This window comes from Saccopteryx bilineata, chromosome 1 (genome assembly GCF_036850765.1).
Source record: "Saccopteryx bilineata isolate mSacBil1 chromosome 1, mSacBil1_pri_phased_curated, whole genome shotgun sequence".
NCBI lineage: Eukaryota > Metazoa > Chordata > Mammalia > Chiroptera > Emballonuridae > Saccopteryx > Saccopteryx bilineata.
The window spans coordinates 107,774,303-107,795,595 of record NC_089490.1 but is presented as its reverse complement, the minus strand read 5'-3'; the positions used below and the strand labels follow the sequence as shown (position 1 = coordinate 107,795,595).

General features: G+C 42.9%; 1 protein-coding gene across 2 annotated transcripts in view; it reads right to left on the bottom strand.

Annotated features, from left to right (window-relative positions):
• The window catches only part of RFX4 (regulatory factor X4), a 168,160-nt gene that overhangs the window by 75,811 nt on the left and 71,056 nt on the right, over positions 1–21,293 (bottom strand). The window lies entirely within an intron of this gene.

Here is a 21,293-nt window from a genome sequence, read left to right as displayed (position 1 = left end):
GAAAACAATCTAAAATAAGAACAAGCTATGCACAGAGCTACAAATGAGAATAGAAAATTGGAAACAAAATAAATGTTCAGTGATAGATAACTGGCTAAATAAACAATTAGATAATATTAAGTAAAATATACAGGTATTAAAAATTATGTCACAACACAAAATGCTTAAGATATAATGTTAAATGAAATAGCAGACCTCAACTGCATTTATGCTGTGGTTATAACTTATGTTTGTACAGATATAGGAATGAAAAGGAAGATGGAAAAATAAAAATGGATGTTTGTTAGGGTAGAACAAAAACAGTTTTGTATAACATTTGTGCAAGAAGTTAACATTTTGTAAACAGAAAAGATTTTCTTACTAGAAATATTCTTTTTTTAATTTTTTAATTTTTTATTTTTTTTCATTTTTCTGAAGCTGGAAACAGGGAGAGACAGTCAGACTCCCGCATGCGCCTGACCGGGATCCACCCGGCACGCCCACCAGGGGCGATGCTCTGCCCACCAGGGGGCGATGCTCTGCCCATCCTGGGTGTCGCCGTGTTACAACCAGAGCCACTCTAGCGCCTGAGGCAGAGGCCACAGAGCCATCCCCAGTGCCCCGGCCATTTTTGCTCCAATGGAGCCTCGGCTGCGGGAGGGGAAGAGAGAGACAGAGAGGAAGGCGCGGCGGAGGGGTGGAGAAGTAAATGGGCGCTTCTCCTGTGTTCCCTGCCCGGGAATCGAACCCGGGTCCTCCGCACACTAACTAGAAATATTCTTTTTTTTTTTATTTTTTTTTTTTATTCATTTTTAGAGAGGAGACAGAGAGAGAGACAGAGAAGGAGCTGGAAGCATCAACTCCCATATGTGCCTTGACCAGGTAAGCCCAGGGTTTTGAACCGGCGACCTCAGCATTTCCAGGTTGACGCTTTTATCCACTGCGCCACCACAGGTCATGCTAGAAATATTCTTAATTGACAAAGGCAGTTCAAGCTAGTTTTGAAAGCAGCACCAAAAATATACCTTAATGTTATAGTGATTGTTTTTTAATTTCTTTTTTAAAAAAATAAATTATTCCCTTTACCTTGAAAAAAATTTGTAGATAATTTTTTAAAGTAACACTTTGGGGGGTTGTTGCTAAGCTTCCATATTACTTGGTTGAAGAGAATGGCAAGTTCTGAAATCTTCCTAAGTGTTTATCCAAATGGTGTTTGTCCCACATAATATTCACAAAACAAAAAACAGTCCTGGCCCTCGGCTCAGATTCCAGGGGCCACACACACTCTGGTCTAGAGATGCACCAGAGTGCTACCTGAATATGAGGACAGACTTCTGCAGCTGGTTGTTCTACCTCCATGAATCAATAAAACATATTATCAGTGTGTTTGTAGTCTTTGCACTATGATCTTGAGAAATTATGAAAGCATGGAACAGGTCCTGTGAATTTACTGATCAGTTTAACTATGATTTCCCTCCATAGCTGATGGATTTTATTCCTTTTAAATACTGTGTGGATCAAATACATGCAGTTTTACCATCTTTGCAACCAGCTTCCCCTTCCACTGAGTCACCCAAGAAAGAAGCAGGAGTGACTCCCTCTCTTCCTCACACTGCACCACCCATATCCTGTCAACTAAGCCCAAAATATCTGCTGAACTCAGCACTTCTCTCTGTCCCTGTCACTGCCCTAGCCCCTCCCCAGGACCTCTCACCTGTACCACAGATACATCCTCTTAACTGGTTGTCCTGCCTCAGTTTTGCTGCCCTGCCAGGAGGATCTTTCTAAGATCTGAATCTGATCATTTCATTTCCTTGTTGAAAACAATGGGTACTTTCTCACTACCTATGCTGGATTGGGTTGGTCCATGAGGCCTTCTGTGACCAACCCCAGCCCAGTTCCCCAGCCTCAAATCTAGCCACTTCCCCATGTGCTCTTGAGACTCCAGGCACATGCTGGTCCCACCACCGAACATGCTCTTCCCCCTGCCTGGAATGCCAGACCCACACGATCCCCTACTCACCCCTGAGGAACTCTCCTCTTTCCCCGAGCCTCTCCCACTCCTTTGGGACCCTTCCCATGAAGCCTTAGATGCCCTGTTTCTGTTTTCCAAGCCTGCTGGGAAGCAGTCATATACAGTGGTTAAGCACACAGGCTTTGGAGTCAAGTCCACTGTGCCAGCCACTGGACATGTATTATCTCAGGTAATCATTACAGCAAGCCAGGTTCCGCTGCTAGTCCCTCTGTACAATCAACTGAGGTTTGGAGAGGCTAAGTAACCCTAATGAAGTCACACCGCCCACAAGATGCAGACCTGGGATTGGAATGTACCTGGTCTCACTCTACCACAACAATTATTATTACCTCTGGATGAATGAAAGTGCCCCAAGCCCCTCATTCCTTTTTTTTTTTTTTTTTTTTTTTGTATTTTTCTGAAGCTGGAAACGGGGAGAGACAGTCAGACAGACTCCCGCATGCGCCCGACCAGGATCCACCCGGCACGCCCACCAGGGGTGACGCTCTGCCCACCAGCGGGCGATGCTCTGCCGTGACCAGAGCCACTCTAGCACCTGGGGCAGAGGCCAAGGAGCCATCCCCAGCGCCTGGGCCATCTTTGCTCCAATGGAGCTTCGGCTGCGGGAGGGGAAGAGAGAGACAGAGAGGAAGGAGAGGGGGAGGGGTTGAGAAGCAGATGGGCGCTTCTCCTGTGTGCCCTGGTCGGGAATCGAACCTGGGACCTCTGCACGCCAGGCCAACGCTCTACCACTGAGCCAACCGGCCAGGGCCCCTCATTCCTTCTTTGAACAACAACCTTTACTTCTTTTATGTCAGAGTCCTGCATTTACACATCAGGTATGTTTGAGGAATGAAATAATTTCTTGTTCCCATCTACTCTTCTATAAAAATTTGTTCAATTCCCTCACTTTTACCCTCTTCAAAATGTTCTGGTGGTGTCTGCTAAGAACAGAATCTGACAGCCCAGTCCCCAAATATGCTAGGGAAAGAGGAAAACAGCTGAGAGGACTTTGGCATCAGCAGGAGCCTGGTGTTTCCTCTTAGATTAAACCCACCCATACACAGTAGAATGGAAATCACCTAAGTAAACACTTCTGCTTAATAAAAATACTAACTAAGCGAAAGGCATTCTGCCTGGATAACCCAGATCCCCAAGTGCAGTTACCGAGGGAATTATCCAGTTCACCACCTGTCCACTCCGAGGCCTCCTCAAACTCTGTGCGGCCAGATGACTCAGCGGAGCCTCCTTCCCCTGCAGCTCAGACATCACTGTGCAACTCCACTCTTAGCTCCCACCTTTTCTTTTAAAATGTCCTTATATGAGCCTCGAGCTCCCCTGAAATCAGATTACTTGGTGTTGAACAATTCTCTGAATAATTCCTGGCTTCTGGGCTCCATGCCTCTGCCCCTTATAGCTGCCACTCTCTCCGCCTCCTGCAACTATTTCCACCCCCTCACCACTTGTGCCCTCAAACTCCACCCACCCAGAAGGCACTCCTCTGCGAATAGCCTTCCCGATTCCCTGACCAGGTGAGAGCTCTTCCTTCTTCAAACCACGATGGCACCTGCTACTTCCCATCTGTGACCATGTTCCATCCTTCCTCTATGTTGAGTACCCTGATTCTACCCACATTTTCCCATCTCTACCAGTCACAGGGCCATGCTCTCACACCTGGGTTGCTACAATGGTCTCCTCATTGCCTCTGGGTCCAGTCATGCCCCATCACAATCATGTCTCCATGAAGTCTCTAGACAAAGTCCACACCTACCAGGTCCTGCCAGATGGGTCCTGTCTTCATTCTAGCTCATCTCTCCCCTCCTGTCCCAATCTCCCTGCTCTGGCAATATGGAACATCTTTCAAGTTTCTGAACACACTGTGTTCGCTGTTGCCCTGGCCTTTCCCACAGGCTGTTCTCATTTTCTGGAACCCTTTCTCCATGCCCTTTGTCTGCATACTGTCTACTCATCCTTCAAGTCTTAGCTAGTACTTCTTTCCTTGCAGAAATTTTCCCTGGGCCATTTGTTTGGGTAAGTGACCATAGTTATGTGGTCCATACAATCCTCATACCTAGTCAATAGTCAACTCATCTCTATAAAGTCCTTGCCTTGGCCTAGCAGACTCTACAATGTTCAGGGGTCTCAAACTCAACTCAGCATGTGGGCCGCAGAGCAAGATCACAGCCGTTCGGCGGGCCGCACTAGGTCTACAAAAGGCAACTGTTATGCAACACTTTTCTCACTGCAGTTGAAAACAGTCTGCGGGCCGCACAAAATTGTTCGGCGGGCTGCACAAAATTGTTTGGCGGGCCGCATGCGGCCCGCGGGCCGCGAGTTTGAGACCCCTGCGTCTACATGAACTGGATCTCCAGCATCATTTTCTACTACTCTTCCCCATGTTTGAGAAGCTGCAGCCTCAGTAACTCTAATAGGTTGCCTAGTGGTACATATCCTGAATTCATTCAACAGCAAATATTTCTTGAGCTCTATTATAGGCCATTTTGCCAGGCACTGGGGGATAGAACACTGAGCAAAACTTGGTTTAGGAAGTTTACATTTTAGTGGGAGAAGACCAAAAATAAACAAATTTAAAAGTCAGCAAGTCTTACATCAGATAAGTGCTACAGAGAGAAACAAACAACAAAAAAAGCAGGGTGAGGAAAATAGGGGGTTTGGAGGTAGGGCTGTTATTTTATTTAGGGTGATAAGGACTCAATGATCAAATTTTAATAGTGAACTGAAGAAGTAAAAGAATAAAACTTGTGAATATCTGGGGGGAGAAAACTGCAAGCAGAGGAAACAGCCAGTGTAAAGGCACTGGGGTAGGAGCTTGTGTGACATGTTTCAGGAAGAGCAAGGTAGCCAATGTGGCTGGAGCAGAGCAAGTGCTCAGGACAGAAGAAGAGGTCAAGAGGTTGGTAAAGGCTGGTGAGTATGACTCTTGGAGGGCCCTGTGGGCCTTCATAAGCACTTGTGCTTTTACTCCAAATGAGATAGGAGACTTTAGAGGGCTTTGAGCAGGGAAGTGGGGAACAAGATCTGACTTACCGTTCAAAGGATCACTCTGGCTGCTGTGTGGAGAACTGACTGTAGGGGGCAAGGGTGGGGCAAGGGTGGAAGCAGGGAGACCAGTCAGAGACCCCTGAGGTAGTCTAGGCAGGTGATATTATGGCTTAATATATTAATTCATTGAGTCAGTGAATGAATGACAAAAAATGAATTGTTTCTCTTTTGTTGGCCATTGAGGGTGTTTCCAATGTTGTGCTAATGTAAATAATGCTATAAGCAATACCATTTGCATAATAATTTTCTTTTTTAATTGAGAGGAGGGGAGATAGTGAGACAGACTTCCACATGCACCCAGGCTGGGATCCACTCAGCAACCCCGTCTGGAGCCAATGTTCAAATCAACTGAGCAACTGGCTGCTGGAAGGGAAAAGGGAGAGAAGGTGAAGAGGGAGGGAGAGAGAAGTAGATGGTCGCTTCTCCTGTGTGCCCTGACTGGGAATCAAACCTGGGATGTTCTGTTGCTAGCCAACATTCTATCCACTGAGCCAACCAGCCAGGGCCATAATTTTTATTTTTATTGTTGATATTTTGGCTGGGGTGTTCCTTCCCTCATAATAGTTTCTCAAATGTAGAGTTGCTGATTAAAGGGCAAAACATTTCAAGGTTCCTAACAAATACTGTCAAATTGCTTTCCATGAAGTATAAAAGGGTATTATCACTTTTGAGATTGTGCTAAATTGAAGAGTTCCCCCACAAAAAAAAAAAAAAAAAAAAAAAAGATCTTTCTCTTCTATTTGAACATCAGGGTTTTTTTTTCATGTATAAAACAGGGATAATGACACTTGCTCAGCTTACAGGCTTGTAGAGGGGTAAAGGGAGCCAGAGAGTGGACCCTAGGCTTGTCTCTTGGGCTTTATTAGCCGGAAGTACAGGGTGGAGGGTGGAAGTTCCACCTCAATGGCTTTCACTGGCTTGTCACTGGATGTGAGGGGTTGGGGAGATGACCAGCGGCCAGGGAGGGGCTGGAGAAAGGGGTTCCCCATTGTTAACACCTCTCCCTGTTTCCCTCATTGTGCCTTCTGCTAGTCACATTCTTCCCCAGCCCGTTCTCCTCGCCGGCAGACTCAGAACTCTATACTTCAGCCCTTCGCTGGATTTTCAGAGGATCCTCCTTCAGTGTCCAGGCTTTTGTGGCATATTACAGTCTCCCAAGGAATATATTTGTGAGGTGAGAATATTAGGTTCTGTTTGTGAAACTACTTTTGATCTAAACATATTTGATGGCCAAATCCTTCCTTCCTTCCCGAAAAAGAGAGAAAAGTAATTTAGTAATTTCACAGAAAGAAACTCAAAAGGAAAGGAATTCTGTAAAGCAGTGGTCCCCAACCCCCGGGCCGTGGACCGGTACCGGTCCATGGGCCATTTGGTACCGGTCCGCAGAGAAAGAATAAATAACTTACATTATTTCAGTTTTATTTATATTTAAGTCTGAACAATGTTTTATTTTTTTAAAATGACCAGATTCCCTCTGTTATATCCGTCTAAGACTCACTCTTGATGCTTGTCTCGGTCACGTGATACATTTATTCGTCCCACCCTAAAGGCCGGTTTGTGAAAATATTTTCTGACATTAAACTGGTCTGTGGCCCCAAAAAAGGTTGGGGACCACTGCTGTAAAGAGCTGGGGGAGAGTGGCGGCTCCACGGAACCACATCACATTTTGCCCAAATGGAGGTCAAGACTTTTCCCACTCTGAGCAAAGAGAGACTGGTGCAGAGAGGCACCCTCCTTCCAGCCCCAACAAAACCCTGTGGGAAGGGAGGAAGGGAGTTTGCTTTTTTTTTATTTTTTAACTGTTTCTTATGGGCTGCAAATTACAAATTATTCTCCTCTCCTTTCACCAAATAATCAACTGGTCCCTGAATCTGAAAGCCCAGCACAATTTAGTTTGAGTCTCAGAATGCAGGGTCGGTTTAGCCCTGCTAAGGTTGTTCAGCTTTTAATTTCTGGAGCAAGACTCAGCAAACAGTCCAACACTTTTGTGGGGCTGTGAAAGTGGAGCTTCGCCGTTTGATAAATGAGCAGACGGCAGGCAGCCCCTCTTTCTTTTTTTGTATGGATTCAATGAAGCCTGCCTAAAGAACGCCACATGCTGTTCTAGCTAGTGATCTAACATTCCGCAACATCCAGCCTCCCAAATTCCCTTTAATTACTCAGGAATCCCACCCTTCTCTCTTTCAGCCTGGCAGACGGGGCTGGGGGCTCCGCGGGGCTGGGGGTAGGGGTGGGAAGTGGGAAATCCCGGGAGAACAGCTCTCTCCGGAGCTGCTGGGATTCTTTTCAGGTGGCAGTGGCCACATTATTCATCCCCCAGGCCATTCTTCTTCCTGTACAGCACGTTGCTCCAGGCTAAAGGACCCTCAGCCTGTGGGCTTTCCTGATGTAACTTCATGGGTTCAGATTTTTAAAAATCTGAGTTTCAGGTAAATACTCCCTATATGGCAGAGTCAGACCGCTGCCCTCCCTTTAAGAAAATAAATGGGAAGAGTGAGAAGAGAAACTGACACCCTCTGGGCATCCTGGGCACCACATAACAGCCAGGTGTTTTACGCTTGGTTATGGAATTTTATCCTAAAAACATCACCAGACGAGAGAGAGTATGATGATCCCTACGGTACAGAAGGGAAACAGGTCCAGAGTGGCTAATTCAGGGCTGCGGCCAGTGGGAGAAGCAGGACTCCTGTTCCACTTTCTCCCCTGTTCTTCACTTGAGGAGCCAGCGAGGTGTCTACTGACTGTGCATGAACCCTGGATGTCCTCTCTAGGATTCGCCTCAAGAGACACATTCAGAGCCACAACGAAAAGCCACTTACTTGGTGTCATTACAGACATGTTTTATTTTATTTTGACCCCAAATTGTATGCTCTTGATCCAGCTTGGTCTCTAAACTTAGTCATCAGAACAGCTCTGAAAAAAGCCTTCTGGTTGCTTCCAAAAATTCAATCCACCTTCAGCAGGAAAAGATTTGCCACGGACAAGAACTGACCCAAAAAAGTTCCAAAGTAATGGAATAAGTGCTGATCCTCCCATACCATGAAGGAGACAAACTCCCATGTGTATAAAAAGTCAACTATGCTTAAAACAGTTTCAGCATAAGAGCTGTGGGTCTTATTTCAGAGGTCATCTGGGTGTGGGAAAAGAAAATGGGCTTTTCAAATCGCAAGAAATTAGAAACTTGTAATGACAAGTTATTGTTTACGACAATGTATTATAGAAGTCTTGTGCCTTCTCTTAAAAGACACATAATTTTCTGAACACAGAGAAATGATTAGGGAAAGAGGTTGGTTAAAGGGATTCTGTCACAACTTTAAGTCTGAAAGTGAGATACTCACTTTCTTTGTTGACAACGGACCTAGCCCCTTTTCTAGAGAAGAAAAAATAATTAAGCCTGGTGTTATGAACAAGGATTTTTAAAACACCCTGCTTCAGTGCTACCATCTTGAAATGGGTATTTGCCAAAATAATCTTACTATGCTGATGTAACTCTATCCATTCTGTAATTTTTTTGGTGGAGGTGGGGCAGCACTGGTGGTCCACAGGGTAAAACCCTGCAGGTTCCATAGGAGACTCCCCAAGAGAAATTTCCAAAATTTACAAGAAATTCCTATCTAGTGCAATGAAACAGAAAAGGAATTTCAAATCGTGCATACAGACTGATGAAGGATGAAAACCCCCTGGGCTAGGAAGGTAAGTCTGTTGTCCCTTGTGGGGGACCACGGATGACAATTCCAAGAAGTCCAAAAGTCTATATGTGAGCCCAGAATTGTCTTTAAGCAGACTGGATGATGGTCACGTGGATAAATCTGAGACAAGACAGTTATCACTCACCGATTTAGCTAGAATAAGGTGAGTTACATAAGCTACAGGTTAAGTCAAAAATGGAATAATTCTGAAGACGATAATAAGAGAGGGGTGAGGGTGGTGATGGCAGTGTGTGTGTGTGTGTGATGTAGGACATTTTTAGAACAATTGTTCTCACAATTGTTCAGAAGGAAGAACAGCTAGCAGAGTTGAAAATTGATGATACATTAAAAAATCATGTATTAAAGTCATGAAATGTTGCTGTGATAAACTGAAAGTGTAATTACAGCTAATGTGCACTGAGTATTTATACAGTATTTACCAGGCACTATGCCAATGAGGCCCTTTTAACAGTCACTACCTCAACAATTCTTCAGGTAAGGGGGCTATCAGTTTCCCATTTTATATATGAGGAAACTGAGGCCCAGAGCTATTAAGATATAGCCCAAGGTCATACAGCCGGTAAGTAGTGGCAATGGGAGTCAAACCCAAACAATTTGAATTCAGAGTTTTTACCATGTGTGACACTGAGATAACAAAATATGGCATCCAGTGTGAAACAGACATCCAAACAGGGACGCTCCACAGCACGTACTGAAGGTTAAGAGGAAACATACACAAGAATGTTATCTGTACATGCCTCGTGCTAATTTTTTTCCTTGAAACTTGGTAAAAGACCATCCCTGAAGAAGCCTCAGGATGCTTCAGAACATCTTTATTGTTTGCTGTGGTCCCCCACGGGCGTGCATGTGACTCGAGGTCAGGGAAGGAGGCTGGGTGGGTGGATGATGAGGACTCTCGAGGAAGAGGGCACTTATGTAAAATGAGAGGAATCCTTAGCTTCATCTCTGTTCCAGCTATCGAGATTCCCCAAACACAATTGGTGGGGGTTTCTTTGTTCTTCAGGGGTTTTTTTTTGGAGGAGGAGGTTTGCATTTCTCAAACATGGTGGGCAGGGAGCAAGGAAGAGCCACCCAGAGCTCAAACTGTGAATGACTTCAAGTCCTCATGGGAAAAAGGCAGGATACAAATCAATTCAATTACAAGTACATTCATCACCTAAGCAGCCTTTGCTCCAGCCTTCCCACCTCTTCCTGGTGTCTCTGCCCACAGAGGGACATCCATCCAGTGCTCTTCCTGAACCTCCCGAACCAGCCCTGCCACTAAAGCACGTGACCCTGGGAAAACAACTCCATCCCACTGACTTAATTTCCTCATCTGGAAAATGAGGGGGTTTCACCAATGGATCTCTAAGTCCCCTTCCTAGGGTAAACTTAATTATATTGAGGTATTAGTAACTGATAAGAATGAATGAATTATCCTGTCCTGTTCTGGCTGCATTTTACAGACTTAAAGGAATTGAGGAATTTGGGACATCAGCAAGCCTGCAGGGGAGGTATATTTAAGAAACAAAATTGCTTCTCCACATATTCAAATTACACTGTGTCATAGCTGTCCAGTGCCTATCCATGAATATCTGCCTCTTCTGGACAAATTCGACAAATTGCTGACCATAAATCATGTTACCCTCATATAGCCTTAAGTGATTACATTGTGATCACCTTTATTACTTTCCATGGGCCTTTAATTGAGGGTATACCCTGCACTCTTTCAGGATCCTGGGTTCCATTCCAGAGTGTACCCCATAAGACGATCCATGGGGTTGAATTGGGTGAAGGTGGTCAAAAGTTTCAAACTTTCAGTTATAAGTCCTGGGGAGCAATGTATGGCACCGTGACTGTAGTCAAGAATACCGTGTTGTATCCTGGAAAGTTGCTAAGAGAGTAGATCTTAAAAGTTCTCATCATAAGAAAAAAAATGTAACTATGTGTGGTGATGGATGATAAGTCATTGTGGTGATTACTTCTCAACATACACATACATCGAATCATTATGTTGTATACCTAAAACTAATACAATAATACATACCAATTAAAAAAGAATATGTGGGTGTCTGAAATGCCCTTGTGTAGGTAAAATGGCTAGTTTCCTACTGCTTTCCCTGTCTAACAAACCTCTGATTTTTTACTCCAGGAGACGGGACTACATTTTCTTGTCTCCCCAATGGACGAGGGCAGTCAGTGAGATGTATTGCTCAATTATAGGGCAGGACTCTGGGAAAGCTGCCGAAGAGGCCTGACTCCCCTGGGGTTTTGTTTTGTTTTGTTTGTTTTTTTGTATTTTTCCAAAGCCAGAAACGGGGAGGCAGTCAGACAGACTCCTGCATGCGGCCGACCAGGATCCACCTGGCACACCCACCAGGGGGCGACGCTCTGCCCATCCGGGGCGATGCTCTGTTGCGACCAGAGCCATTCTAGCACCTGAGGCAGAGGCCACAGAGCCATCCTCAGCGCCCGGGCCAACTTTGCTCCAATGGAGCCTTGGCTTTGGGAGGGGAAGAGAGAGAGAGAGAGAGAGAGGAGAGGGGGAGGTGTGGAGAAGCAGATGGGTGCTTCTCCTGTGTGCCCTGGCTGGGAATCAAACCCAGGACTTCTGCATGTCAGGCCGACATTCTACCACTGAGCCAACCGGCCAGGGCCTCCCCTGGGTTTTAACCTTGCTCTCCTTACCTCCTTTTTTCTGCTCTGTGTCTAGAATATAGAGCAGAACTTTGAACCTTTGTTGTCCGGCAGCCACTTTGAACCTTGAGGTGACCTAGACGCTGGAAACCATTTGCTGGGATGGCAGCACAGAGAGGAGCCCAGGTCCCTGATGCTCTTACAGAGATGTCATACCAATGCTGGGTTACCTTCTTCTATAATTATTTATATATATAAAAAAGTAAAACCACTCATATATTTTAGCCATTGTTTGGGAATAAGGAGGGGCGTCTTTTACCCACAGCCTCAACACAATTCAATTCCTAACTGATACACCTTCTGATTTCCATCCAGGATTTATTTCACAGAGGTCCTCATGGCCCTGGAGTCTGCTGTGTCATTTTTAAACAGGAATAAAAATGGCATCTAGTTCACAGCCTGTGTGAGGAGCAATGAGATAATGTGTGCAGAGGGCCTGGCCCAGTGCCTGCACAGAGCCAGCCTTCTGTCATTATCATTTCTGGTTGAAAGTATGTATTTCTGGCTAATATAGTAAAGCTCTTCACATGTTTGGAGGCTAACTTTCCCATCTGATAGATGGAGTGCCTGAAGTTCAGAGAGGAAAAGGGACCAACAGATCCTCATGTTCAGGACCCCAAACCTGGCATTACTGGAAACTCCTGGCCTATAGCACGTGCATGGTGGATCTTCAGTAAAGGTTTGTTGAAGAAGACATTCTTTCACCTCTAAACCTCCCCTGGCCTGCATGTTACAAATATTGGGAAAGCAATCCCTTTCTAGGTTAGAGATTTCTGCTCAGAAATCCGAGGCCTGGTTTTTCTTTCTAAAAGGATTTAACTTGTTGCTAAGCACGTGATGCTCCATCCTTGTGCAGGTAGAGTTTTTGTTTTAAAGTTTCCAAAAGACCAGTGGGAAACAGGAGAAAGAAGTAATTTAAAAAGTAATTCTAGTGGTGGAATTAAAGCACCCACTAGAGCTTCTGTGGGCCTCATAAGGCTGTGGGTTGGGAAAGAACAGCGCTGGGTCCCTGGGGTTTTTTCCAGGACTGACCTGGTTCTCCGACTGCCCTTGACCCTCACCCCAAAGGAGCCCAAAGCTTCCTCCTCTGCATCCCTCCAATCCTGGGTTTCACACTCAAGAAGTACATCTGCTGTCCTGTTTCCAAGTTTCTCATGTACATATAATCTCTTCCATAGCCCCCTCCCCTCAAGGCAGAGGCAGACTTAATGATGGGCTCACCGGGTGCGCGTTCTGGGTCCTGAATTCTGAAGGGCCCTGCAAAACCCCAACTTTACACTTTTTTCTAATGAAGGGGGGCCCTTCATAGAGCCTTTAGGGAGTCAATATTTTCTTCTGCACCCGGGGCCTCAACCAACCTTAATCCACCTCTGCCTCAAGGGTGCTGTCTTCTTCACCCTGTACCCCATCGCCCAGCTCAGGACCTGGTCCACAGCAGTGGACCAGTGAATATCAAATAAATGGGTGAACCCAAATGTTGAAGGAGGAAGCAGCATGAGAAACACTAGCAGGGTGTATTATGGTGCCTGGAAGACCCAGGAGTGAGGGGGAGACTTGAGGGAGCATTTCTCAACTGCAATGACCAGCATGCATGACCCTGAGAAACACAGAGGCAGAGACTTCTCCCAAATTCCATCATCTAGGAAGTTGCCAGGTGACTGTTAATGACTACACCAAAGTATATATTAAAAAAAAGTATACATAAAACCAGTGGAAACCACACACACCCATCCTCCCCTCAAAATAACTTGCTCTGTATAAATGAGATGGTTAAGCACATGAACTCCAGAGCCAGACTTCCCAGGTTCACATCCTGAACCCATCACTTACGGGCTTTATGAACTTGGGCAAATTACTTAACTTCTTTGGGACTCAGTTTAACCATCTATGAAATGGGGAAAACAGTTTGCACCTCGTAGAGTAGTTGTCTGAAGCATTAGACATTGCTGTATGTAAAGTGTGTGGAACAGTACCAGGTACACAGAAAGCCCATGCCAGTGGGTGCTATTTTCATTAACTGCGTGAGAAATCTGGGAATGCTGCATTCACAAGTGGACGCAGTGAGACACATTTACTATCTGATAGAACTGCCTATGATAAGTCTGGGCAATTTAGTTGGGTTTGATGCATATGTAGGTCAATTCTGATCCTTATTACCTTGTGTTTGTTTTAATTTATACTCCTGTTGTTCTCCAAAATTTAATTTTACTGCTTTTTCTGGAAGACTAGAGTTATTCTTTTGGAAATACTTTTTCTCTACCAGTAGCAGAAGGGAGAGGTCTGGGGAGAGCAGAAGGTCAGGCCACATGCTCCCTTTCCCCACGGCAGGTCCCCAGGCCACAGGAAATCAGACCTGAGCTGGGGGTAGGGGATATGAGACTGCAGGAGCACGGGACTGGACTTTTAGTGTCTAAAAGAGAGTCTAAATGAAAAGAGGCTTGTTCTTGTAATTGATCACCAAGAAGCTACTGAACTTGCCACAAAACCCTCAGGGGTATGAGAAAGGAGTTTGGCCATTACATGGTGGAAGGAGTGACCAGAACAAAGCAAAGCCATTTTCTATTTGTATGTCACCAAATTCATCCTGTTCCTACACCAGTCATACTTGTGGGGGCTCATCAGGCATCTCCAAGATTCAGGGTGAAATACTAGATGTGCGGTAAGCTGGTCAAAATCATGCAACACAAATGATGATATATCGCCATTTATGACAACATGGCAACCTTGAGAATATTATATACTAAGTGAAATAAGTAAATCAGAAAAAGCTAAGGACTATATGATTTCACAGATAGGTGGGATATAAAACTGAGATTTGTGGACCTAGATAAAAGTGAAGTGGTTACCAGGGGAAGGGGTGGGGGAGAGGAGTAAGAGGGACAAATATACAGTGATGGAAAATAATTTGACTTTGGGTAATGGGCACACATGCAATCAACAGTCCAAATGCTATAGAAATGTTTCTCTGAAACCTATGTACTCTTATTGATCAATGCCACTCTATTAAATTTAATTTCTAAATTAAAAAGAAATCATGCAACACAAGCACAGAGCCACAGGGTGACTCCTTAAGTGGAGGACAGGAGCAGCTGTGGGTGTGTGTGTGATAGGAGGTCACCTGGAGAGCAAGTCCCTTCAGCTGGCAGAGATCCCCAGTGGCTTCCCTAAACCCCACAACTGGACCCCTCCCCCCAGCACAGGGGTGACAACCACAGCAGAGGGTACTGATTGCTGGGAGGAGCCCTCAGAGAAAATCAGCTGCTCACAATGACTCAATGTCTTTCTTCTCAGCACCTCCTCCCCTGCCCTGGAGTTGCCAGAGAGGACAGAGGGAGAGTGGGCCTCACCTTTCCACAGAGCAAATTCTGCAAGAGGGCTCTGGCTTTGGTGTGAGATAAAGGCTTACACCTGGACCTGACCGGACTTTTTCATAGCTGAACATGAGTTTCAATTATCTAACTGAGACCAGCATGATGCTGAGCACAGTCCAATGCTGTGGGATCTCCCCATGATGTCATCAGAGGGCAGGGCAGGAAGGTTGGGCCTCTGCAGCCAGTTTCTACTGGTAGGTTAACAAGTTCACTCTTACTCAGCACACAGGCTCATGGGAAATGGACGCCAATTCATATATTATTATATGAGGTAAACAGATTCACACAAGTTCAAGAAGCACAAGAATTCCATTAAAATGGAACCCAAAGCGACCTACACCAAGACACATTATAATTAAAATACCAAAGCTAAGAGATAAAGAAAGAATACTAAAAGCTGCAAGAAAAAAGCTGTCAATCACCTACAAAGGAGCCCCCATAAGGATGACATCCAACTTCTCAACAGAAACACTTGAGGCCAGAAGGAAATGGCAAGAAATATTCAAAGTAATGCATAACAAGAGACTACAACCAAGACTTCTTTATCCAGCAAGGCTATTGTTTAAAATTGAAGGAGAAATAAAAAGCTTCTCAGACAAAAAAACAAACAAACCAGAAAAACTCAAGGAATTCATTACAACCAAACCAATGTTGCAAGAAATTTTAAGGGGCCTGTTGTAAACAGAACAAAGGGGGGAAAAATCTAGTAAAAGAGGAATATAGATTTAAAAAATAAAATGGCAATAAACAACTACATATCAATAATAACCTTAAATGTAAATGGATTAAATGCTCCAATCAAAAGACATAGGGTAGCTGCGTGGATAAGAAAACAGTATCTTCTGGCCCTGGCCGATTGGCTCAAGTGGTAGAGTATCGGCCTGTGTGCAGGGGTCCCAGGTTTGATTCCCGGCTAGGGCACACAGGAGAAGCACCCATCTGCTTCTCTACCCCTCCCCCTCTCCTTCCTCTGTTTCTCTCTTCCTCTCCCGCAGCCAAGGCTCTGCTGAGGATAGCTCTATGGCCTTTGCCTCAGGTGCTAGAATGGCTCTGGTTGCAACAGAGCGATGCCCCAGATGGGCAAAGCATCGCCCCCTGGTGGGCATGCCGGGTGGATCCCGGTCGGGCACATGCGGGAGTCTGTCTGACTGCCTCCCTATTTCCAACTTCAGAAAAATACAAAAAAAATAATAATAATAAAATTAAAAAAAAGAAAACAGTATCCGTATATATGCTGTCTACAAGAGACCCAGCTCAAAACAAAAAATACACATAGACTGAAAGTAAAGGGATGGAAAAAAATATTTCATGCAAATGGAAATGAAGACAAAGCTGGGGTAGTAATACTATATCTGATAAAATAGACTTTAAAACAAAGGCTATTATAGTAAGGGATAAAGAAGGTCACTACATAATAATAAAAGGAGCAATCCAACAGGAAAATATAACCATTATAAATATCTACGCACCTAATATAGGTGCACCTAAATATATATAGCAGACTGTGATGGACATATAGGACGAGATAGACAGCAATACTATAACAGCAGGGGATTTCAATACTCCACTAACAGCACTGGATAGATAGATCTTCAAGAAAGAAAATTAACAAAGAAACAGCAGACTTAAAGGACACAGTAGATCAACTGAATTTAATAGATATCTTCAGAACCTTTCGCCCTAAAGCAGCAGAATATACATTCTTTTCAAGTCCTCATGGTACATTCTCTAGGATAAACCACATGTTAGGACACAAAATGAGTCTAAATAAATTTAAGAAGATTGAAATCATATCAAGCATCTTCTCGGATCACAATGGCATGAAACTAGAAATCAACCATAACAGAAAAACTGAAAAACACTCAAACACTTGAAAACTAAATAGCATGTTATTAAATAACAAATGGGTTAACAATGAGAACAAAGAAGAAATAAAAAATTTCCTTGAAACAAATGAAAATGAATATACAACAACTCAAAATTTATGGGACACAGCAAAAGCAGTCCTGAGAGGGAAGTTCATAGCATTACAGGCATACCTTAAAAGCTATAAAAAGCTCAAATAAACAATTTAACCCTGCATCTAAAATAACAAGAAAAAAAAATAGCAAGTAAAACCCAGAGGTAGTAGAAGAAAGGAAATAATAAAGATCAGAGCAGAAATAAATGACATAGAGGCTAAAAAAACAATACAGAGGATCAATGAAACCAAGAGCTGGTTCTTTAAAAAGGTAAACAAGATTGATGAACCTTTAATCAGACTCACCAAGAAAAAAAGAGAGAGGACTCAAATAAATACAATTAGAAATGAGAGTGGGTAAGTAACAACTGACACAGCAGAAATACAAAGGCTTATAAGAAAATACTATGAAGAACTATATGCCAAAAAATTAGACAACCTAGGTGAAATGGACAAATTCCTTGAAACATAATCTTTCAAAAATCAATGTGGAAGAATCAGAAAACCTAAACAGACCGATTACAACAAATGTAATTGAAACAGTTATCAAAAAACTCTCAACAAACAAAAGCCCTGAGCCAGATGGCTTCACAGGCAAATTCTACCAAATATTCAAAGAAGAACTAACTCCTATACATCCCAAGCTATTTCAAAAAATTCAAGAGGAGGAAAACTTTCAAGCTCCTTTTGTGAGGTGAGCATAATTCTGATTCCAAAACCAGGCAAAGACAATACAAAGAAAGAAAACTATAGGCCAATATCCCTGATGAATTTAGATGCTAAAATTCTCTCAACAAAATATTAGCAAACTGCCTGACCTGTGGTGGCGCAGTGGATAAAGCGTCAACCTGGAAATGCTGAGGTTGCCGGTTTAAAACCCTGGGCTTGCCTAGTCAAGGCACATATGGGAGTTGATGCTTCCTGCTCCTCCCCCCTTCAAAAAAAAAAATGCTCTTATGCCAAAATATTAGCAAACTGAATCCAGCAATATATGAAAAAAATCATACATCATGATCAAGTGGGATTTATTCTTGGGAGGCAATGCTGGTACAATATTCATAAATCAATCAATGTGATTCATGACATAAACAAAAGAAAGGAAAAAAATCACATGATAATATCAATAGATGCAGAAAAAGCATCTGATAAAATCCAGCACCCATTCATGATCAAAACTCTCAACAAAGTGGGAATACAGAGAACATACCTCAACATGATAAAGGCCATCTGTGACAAACCCACAGCCAACATCATACTCAATGGGCAAAAATGAAAAGCAATCCCCTTAAGATCAGGAACAAGGCAGGGGTGCCCCCTTTCAAAACTCTTAACCAGCATAGTTCTGGAAGTCCTAGCCACAGCAATCAAACAAGAAGAAATAAAAGGCATCCAAATTGGAAAAGAAGAAGCAAACTATCATTATTTGCTGATGATATGATACTGTACATAAAAAAGTCCTAAAGTCTCAGTCAAAAAACTACTGGATCTGCCTGACCAGGCAGTAGCGCAGTGGAAAGAGCATCAGACTGGGTTGCGGAAGACCCAGGTTCGAGACCCCAAGGTTTCCAGCTTCAGCGTGGGCTCATCTGGTTTGAGCAAAAGCTCACCAGCTTGAACCCAAGGTTGCTGGCTAGAGCAAGGGGTTACTCGGTCTGCTGAAGGCCCGCAGTTGAGGCACATATGAGAAAGCAATCAATGAACAACTAAGGTGTTGCAATGCGCAATGAAAAACTAATGATTGATGTTTCTCATCTCTCTGTTCCTGTCTATCTGTCCCTGTCCCCTCTCTCTGATTCTCTCTCTCTAAAAAAAAAAAAAGAAAAAAGAAAAAGACAAAACTACTGGACCTGATAAATAAATTCAGCAAGGTGGTAGGATATAAAATTAATATTCAGAAATCAAAGACATTTCTATATGCCAACAATGAACTGTCTGAAAGAGAAATTAAGAAAACAATCCCCTTCACTATTGCAACAACAACAACAAAAAAAAGTACCTAGGAGTAAATTTAACCAAGGAGGTTAAAGACTTGTACTCAGAAAATTATAAAACATTGATAAAAGAAATCAAGGAAGATACAAAACAAGTGGAAGTGTATACCGTGTTCATGGATAGGAAGAATAAACATCATTAAAATGTCTATATTACCCAAAGCAATTCATATAATAAATTCAATGCAATTCCTTTTAAAATACCAATGACATACTTCAAGAATATAGAAAAAATATTCCAAAAATTTATATGGAATCAAAAAAGAACACAAATAGCCTCAGCAATCTTAAAAAGGAAGAATAAAGTGTGAGGTATCACACTTCCTGATATCAAGTTATAATACAAGGCCATTGTACTCAAAATAGCTTGGTACTGGCATAAGAACAGGCATATAGATCAATGGAACAGAACAGAAAACCCAGAAATAAACCCACAGCTCTATGGACAATTGATATTTGACAAAAGAAGTAAGAGCATACAATGGAGTAAAGACAGTCTCTTTAACAAATGGTGTTGGGAAAATTGGACAGCTACCTACAAAAAATGAAACTAGACCACCAACTTATACCATTCACAAAAATAAACTCAAAATGGATAAAAGACTTAAATGTAAGTCGTGAAACTTACATAAGCATCTTAGAAGAAAACAGGCAGTAAGCTCTCCGACATTTCTTGCAGCAATATATTTGCTGATTTATCTCCACGGGCAAGTGAAATAAAGGACAGGATGAACAAATGGGACTATTACAAACTAAAAAGCTTTTGCACAGCTAAGGACAATATGAACAAAATAAAAAGACAAACCACACAATGGGAGAATATATTCGATAATACGTCTGATAAGGGGTTAATAACCAAAATTTATAAAGAACTTGTAAAACTCAACACCAGGAAAATAAACAATCCAATCAAACAATGGGCAAAAGAAATGAATAGACACTTCTCCAAAGAGGACATATAGATGGCCAATAGGCAGATGAAAAAATGTTCAACATCACTAGTCATTAGAGAAATGCAAATTAAAACCACAATGAGATATCACCTCACACCAGTCAGAATGGCGCTCATTAACAAAACACCACATAATAAGTGCTGGCGAGGATGTGGAGAAAAGGGAACCCTCCTGCACTGCTGGTGGGAATGCAGACTGTTGCAGCCACTGTGGAAAACAGTATGGAGATTCCTCAAAAAATTAAAAATGGAATGGCCTTTTGACCCAGCCATCCCACTCTTAGGAATATATCCCAAGAACACCACATCACTGATTCAAAAGAAGAAATGCACCCCTATTTTATTGCAGCATTGTTTACAATAGCCAAGATCTGGAAACAGTCCAAGTGTCCGTCAGTGGATGAGTGGATTAAAAAGCAGTGGTACATATACACAATGTAATACTATGGGATCATGAAAAAGAAGGAAATCTTACCTTTTGCAACAACATGGATGGACCTGGAAACTATTATGTTAAGTGAAATAAGCCAGACAGACAAAGAAAAATATCATATGACCTCACTCATTTGAGGAATCCAGTGAACAATGTGAACTGAGGAACAGAATAGAGACAGAGGCGGGATCAAAGGGACCAGAGGTAAAGCGGACAGAGGGAAAGGGGATGAGAGGATGGGATCAGAGAAGGGAAAGAGATAGGTGAAATCATACACACCTAACACAGCATTACAGAGAGCAGAAAAGCAAATCCTGGAGGGAAGGGGGAGGGTATTGGGGGAAGGGAGACAAGAGGGATGTTGAAGGGAACATGGGGGAGGGGGATATGCATTTGAGGAAACACTAGAATCTATGTAAACACAATAAATTAAAATCAACTAAAAAATAAGAAAAAGAAAATGTCCTTATGCAGTTTCCATTTTAAAGAAGGAACCAAACAAAACTCAGCAACTAATATGTTTTATATATGATAGTTATATATAATGATAATATATATAATTATATGTAATATGTAACATATAGATAATATATATAATACACTATAATATAGATAATTATATATACTGTACAATATATTAGTTATACATGGTATTTCAGACAGTGATAAGTGTTATAAAGAGAAATAAAGCATGGTGAGGAAACAGGAGCCAGGATGGAGTGGGGCCAACTTTAGATAATGGTGATTTCTTCCATTGGTACATCTCGTTATAGTTTTAAAAAAAAATGCTCTCATAAGCTCTGTTCCATTTTATCCATAGGCCTAGAGTAATGTGGTGAGGGATTATTCCGGTCTAAAGATAAGGAAATGAGAGCCCAGGAAAGTGAAGTGAGTTCATGCTGGTTGACCTTTCATTTCCCTAGCCAACAGTAAAAGCAGGCAAAGACCAGCTGGGCTAGAAGCCTCAGCACTCTCTGCAATCCCTAAAGCCATTCTGGGACCCAAAGTCAGTAAACCACTACTGGAAGCCAGTGCTTATGGAGCTTGGCCACAATGTCGCAAAGAGGATCTCTGTTTCAGATCTTACTTGCAGCAAAGCAATTGCTGCTGTCCACTTTGTCAAGGATAGTACCCCATCCAGGGA